The sequence below is a fragment of the Xenopus tropicalis genome, chromosome 2 (genome assembly GCF_000004195.4).
Source record: "Xenopus tropicalis strain Nigerian chromosome 2, UCB_Xtro_10.0, whole genome shotgun sequence".
Classification (NCBI taxonomy): domain Eukaryota; kingdom Metazoa; phylum Chordata; class Amphibia; order Anura; family Pipidae; genus Xenopus; species Xenopus tropicalis.
In genome coordinates, this window is record NC_030678.2 from 54,498,725 (window position 1) to 54,504,724 (window position 6,000).

At 42.9% G+C, this 6,000-nt stretch overlaps 1 protein-coding gene across 5 annotated transcripts in view; it reads right to left on the minus strand.

The window, feature by feature from the left end:
• Window positions 1-2,220, minus strand: part of hipk1 (homeodomain interacting protein kinase 1) — a 51,728-nt gene extending 49,508 nt beyond the window's left edge. For 2 of the 5 annotated variants that reach the window (XM_012964485.3, XM_012964473.3), the window contains exon 1: window positions 1,634-2,219. The gene's annotated coding sequence lies outside the window, so the exon portion shown is untranslated. 5 annotated transcript variants of the gene reach the window in all.
• Between the last annotated feature and the right edge of the window lie 3,780 nt (window positions 2,221-6,000).

Genomic DNA, 6,000 nt, shown 5'->3' on the forward strand with positions numbered 1-6,000 from the left:
CTTTTTTTTTTTTTTTAATTGAAAGCTGAGGTTGTGCTTTTGAGTTGCAATTACTGCAATACCTTCCATGTTCTGTGATTAACAAACCTGATAAACAGGACTGTATCTGAAGCATGCATGGCATTGTGGGAACCAAGAGACTTGGCTAAAAGAGTGGATTTTTGCTACACTGTTTCTATTATCAGGTGAGCAATGAAGAATACAGCAAAGGACAGCTAATGCTTTGGGTGCAAAATATCCACAACCTCTAAACTGCAAGTAATTCTACTGATTCTGTAAATGAACCATTAGCCAATGGGATCTTGCTTGTGTGTGTCAATTCTGCACAGAACATTAGATGCACCCCCTTTCAAAAGTCATTAGCTACAAAATATCCTACAGCCCTGTTTCTTAACATTGGATCCCCAGATGTTGGTGGACTACAGCTTACAGCACCCTTCAACATATAATGGTAAACAATGGCTGGGAATTGTAGTTCAGTAACATCTGAGGACCCAAGGTTGTGAAATGCAACATCAGAGGACATATTTACATGTGTCCAGATATCTCTGTGATCCTCAACATGGGCATTTTGAAGAAAGATCTGCTCGTGTGGTGGCCTCGCCAAACAAGCAGATCTTTCAATGTATATCTAGTTTACACTACACCTTGTAGACCATTATCTGGCTACAGTTCACAGAAGCGGCTCCAGCTCTACTGAGCACAAAGTCAGTCGCATTTAAAAAAAAAAAAAAAAAAAAACAATTTGGCTTTATTTTTCTGATTCAGGCCTTCAGCCTGCAGGCCTAAAATTTAAACATCAAGTTAGTAAAAAGAGTTCTAATCAGCTTTAAAGTACCTTGCTGTGAATCCTTGATCTTGATTTAATGGTTAGCTTGTAGATTGCTAGAGCACAAACTGGTAGCAAAATGCCAAGTCACTTACTAACCAAGACTCATGACATCTCAGGATTAAACCAGCAAATGAACATGACGTGCAATGCTAGGAATTACAGATCAACAGCTGGAATTCCCTGGTTCAAATGGAATAACCCCTAAAAACTTATTTTTTTTTTATTTTTCCATAATGGAAAAGTGTATAATTCTAAGCAAATTTCTATGCCTTTAAAGCTATTTTCAGATTCATTTTACTGAATGAGCTTTAGTTAATCCCTTTCTTTTGGTCTCTGGGTCTGACTCTAAACACCACAGCAGAGAAGTCAGTTCTCCCCCAGGCCTGTTAATCAGCTGGCTTCTCCTGCAGTTTCGGGTGGGAGAACATTTGCAAATAACTTTTTAGGCAACTCATGTTTTAATAGATGGATATTGGTAAGGATTAGACCAATATTTTCTTTCATTAGGTAAAAAAAAAATAAAAAAAATCAGCTTTTGGCTAAGGATGCACTTTGACAATTCAAGACCTTAATTCAAAGACTCCAAGAACACATTCAAATAAAATCCCAAATACAAGGGTCTCGGCCGAGCAGTAGACGATCTCACAGAAAGCAATTTTCATGTCTCCGTGCAGGGTAGAAGTTTAGGTAGGAACACAGCCCGCCGGCAGTCTCACAGCAGCAGCAGCGCATATATGTGTAAATATTCTATATATATATGCACAAAGCCAAGCCGCCGGCCCTACTCACCCAGGTACTCACCGCTGGTGTGTTGGGAAGATTAGCCGCTGGTGAGAGGAGCTGTTTGGGACGTGCCGGATCCCCACCGCGGGTTCATCATCAAACCCCGGGGAGGAAACCTGCTTTTTCTGCTCCCCACCTTCAGGCAGCACCGTCCCCAGTCTGGGGCAGACAAATACTTCCGTCTTGTTGCCGTCGAGTCTCCCCTCGAACAAGGGCACTCCTCTTCCGCGCTGTGGTTCCTTCCCCGACTCCTCACAGGCCCAGTCTGTATGTCTGGCTTTGTAGGGAACGTGACGCCCGCTCCCTCTCCTCCCCCGGTCTCCGTCACCAGGGCCCGGCGATTTCAGCTTTCTTGGGTAGAAACGGAGAGACACAACGCCGGACCAGTTGGAGCGGTAACCGGGGGTGAAGAGGGGGTAGAAAAGGTTTAAGGGTTTAGTCTAGGAGTAACAGAGGAGCCCTAAACCTTACACGGCCGACAGCCACTCAGACCCAACAAATGGAAGCGTGAATAGCCCACGCAGGCGTAACCAATCGATTCGGCCGCGACTTCATTTAGCAATGGAACTTTCCTTTAGACGTCATTTAGGGAAAGAGCTTGAAAAGGGCGGAGTTTAAGCGTGACGCACATAGTTTAGGGGGCGTGTTTAAACGCGTTAGTTATCCTCATGCGTACTTTAATTTCTTTTACTTATTTAAATATCACATGTACACGTGATGCGGCCTTACCAAATATAGTGTAATTAGTTTCCTTGAAAAGACGCATTTACATGGAAATAAACCTGGCCAAAGGCGTTAGTGAGGAAGGGGGTGTCTGTCAATAAAGGGCTATAAACATTCATAGTGCTGGTCTACTAAACTGCTGTTATTACTTTTTTACTGTTGCGAATTGGCGAACAAGAAATGGGGCAGGGAATGGGCAGCAATTGAAATGTTTTTTTAATGCTGAGGCCCCACAGAATGGAGCAACTAGGGTTGCCACCTTTCCTGTAATAAAATAACTGGCTTTTCTATAGTTTTCTCTTTTTTTTATTTTTTGGCTGTTGTTAAGGTTGGTATTGAGCCTAGATTTTACCAGCCAGTGAGGTAAGATTCCAGTCTGTTGGCAATTCTGGCTTTGACCCTGCCAGTGTAGTTGCATTATTGCTTGAAAAAGCTCAGCAGCGCATATGCTAGCTACTCAAATTCTAGTAGGGTGACTACTTGGTTAACCTATGAAGGAGTGAGTATTTGTGGGCCTTTGTCACCCGTCTGTGTAGGGCAAATCATTCAGGTTATAAAGCATTGCCCACAGGAAAGAGTAGATTTTAGCAAGACAGGAAATGTAGAACTCTTACACATCTTGTTGGGTGTAAACACAGCGTGCAGTGTTTCTTTCCAATAGATGTGTCCGCAAATCTTCCATGTTGTGTACACTTCCGATTTGACCCACACAAATATTTCTAACTGGGAGGATGTGATCTGTTGATCCTGCACCACCCTACAAAATCTCTTATGTAGATTATCTCTAAGGGTAAGAACCCACTGAGAAGTTACTTGCCAGAGAGAGATCTCTGCTATTGTGGGTGAGTAACCACTCTGAAAAGGCTTTCCACCGGCAACAATTAAAGTCACTGGTGGAAATCCCTTCACAAACCTGTCTGCTTTAATTCAGAACCTTCTTTCTTTCAGGCTTAAAAATGTGTCCTTTAGTGTTTTTCAGAGCTTTTGTCTTTTTTTTTATCCAATGTCCTAAAATTGGTAATTATGTTGGATTGAAAACCCCACAGACTGTTCTTCGACTTTAGCTTATTCTTCCACTTCTTCTTAAGGTGGCCATACACGTGGCGATCTGACGATGTTTCGTACGACCATCGGTCTCACAAAACATCGTAAGATCTGCCACACACCATTCAGGGCTGAATCGGCAGGTAAGGAGGTAGAAACAATAGGATTTCTACCTCCTTCTGCCGATTCAGCTCTGAAGGGAGAATTTTGGTCAGGCGCCTTCTTTGGCACCCGATCAAAATTTTCAAACTGGTCCGATCGGCGAGTCGTCCGATATCAGCAGCTTCCTGCGATATCGGTCGACTCGCCGACATGCCATACACGCACCGATTATCGTACGAAACGAGGTTTCGTACGTTAATATCGGTGCGTGTATGGCCACCTTTATTCTTATTCTTAGCGCCCCCCATTTTCTAAACGCTACTCCTACTACAGTTTTAGGGGTACAACACCCCAACTCCCCACACATCTTCACCCTATAGCGGAGCAGGTTGCTTGTGCTTTTCTAAGCGATCCCGCCCCCTGTCTTTTTGTGGCGCCGCTCCGAACCCCCAATTTTTCCATTGACTTTACATAGTTACATAGTTACATAGGGTTGAAAAAAGACCTGTGTCCATCAAGTTCAACCCATCCAAGTAAACCCAGCAAACCTAACCCACACCTACCAATCTATACACTCACATACATAAACTATAAATACAACCACTAGTACTAACTGTAGATATTAGTATCACAATAGCCTTGGATATTCTGATTGATCAAGAACTCATCCAGGCCCCTCTTGACAGGGAAGATTTTCAAACTGCTGCCACACTTACAGCTTTGAAGCTACACCCCCCAAACTTGAATTACATAATCATGGGGTCACCCCGAATGAAGCAGCAACATTTGTTGGATGATCCCAAACTGGGAGGGGCCAACAACAGCCAATCAAATTTTAATGATTTACTTTAATGGGGAAATTGAAACTAATACCAATCTTACAGCTTTGAGGCTACACTCCCCAAACTTGAATCACACAGTCATGGGGTCAGCCTGAATGAAAATAGGATGATTATTGGATGCCCAAAAGTGGGCGGAGCTGTGAACCGCCAATCAGATTTTACCTATTGATTTGACGGAAATTCAATCTGCTGCCATTCTCACAGTAATAACGTCGGGGTCCCCAAACTTTTTACACTTGGTCACTAGGGAACTGCAGTTAAAGTTTTAAAAGTGGGTGGAGCCACCAACAGCCAATCAAATTTCACCTATTGATTTTTATTGGTTTGATGCCAGATTTTCCAAACTTTGCACAGTCAGTCACTGGGTGACTATGCATTCAGGTTTTTTTTTTGTTTTTTTTTTTTTAAAAACCCACAACAGCCAATCATATTGTACCCATTGACTTTTATGGGGAAATTGAAACTGATGCCAATCTTACAGCTTTGAGGCTACACTCCCCAAACTTGAATCACATAGTCATGGGCTCAGCCTGAATAAAAATATGATGATTGTTGGATGCCCAAAAGTGGGCGGAGCTGTGAACAGCCAATCAGATTTTACCTATTGACTTGGTGGAAATCCAACCTGCTGCCATTCTCACGGTAATAATGCCAGACTTTGCAGAGTTAGGCACCAGGTAACTGTGGTTCAAGGTAAGAAAAAGTGAGCGGAGCCACCAACAGCCAATCAGAGTTTACCTTTTGACTTTCAATGGGGAAATTCAACCTGCTGCCATTCTCACAGTATTAACACCAGGGTCCCCAAACTTTTCACAGTTGGTCACTAGGGGACTGCAATTTTAGTTTTGAAAAGTGGGCGGAGCCACCAACAACCAATCAGATTTCACCTATTGATTTTTATTGGTTTGTTGCCAGGGTTCCCAAACTTTGCACAGTCAGTCACTGGAAGAATACGCATTTAAGATTTATTTATTTATTTTAAGTGGGCGGGGCCACCAACAGCCAATCAGATTTCACCTATTGAATTTTATTGGTTTGATGCCAGAGTTCGCAAATGTTGCACAGTCAGTCACTGCATGACTTTGTACCCAAGGTTAGAAAAAGTGGGCAGGGCCGCCAAAAGCCAATCACATTTCTTTCATTGTTTTTAGTGGGAAAATTTTAACTGCTGCCATTCTCACATGTTTAATGTCAGGGTCCCCAAACTTTGCACAGTTTGTCACTAGGTGACTATGTTCCAAGTTTAGAAAAGTGGGTGGGGCCAACAACAGCCAATTAGATTTCACCTATTGATTTTTATTGGTTTGATGCCAGATTTTTCAAACTTTGCACAGTCAGTCACTGGGTGACTACGCATTCAAGGTAAGAAAAAGTGGGCGGAGCCACCAACAGCCAATCAGAGTTTACCTATTGACTTTCAATGGGGAAATCCAACCTGCTGCCATTCTCACAGTACTTATACCAGGGTCCCCAAACTTTTCACAGATGGTCACTAGGGGACTGCAATTTTAGTTTTGAAAAGTGGGCGGAGCCACCAACAACCAATCAGATTTCACCTATTGATTTTTATTGCTTTGTTGCCAGGCTTCCCAAAATTTGCATAGTCAGACACTGGGTGACTATGCATTTAAGTTTTTTGTATTTGTGTAAGTGGGTGGAGCCACCAACAGCCAA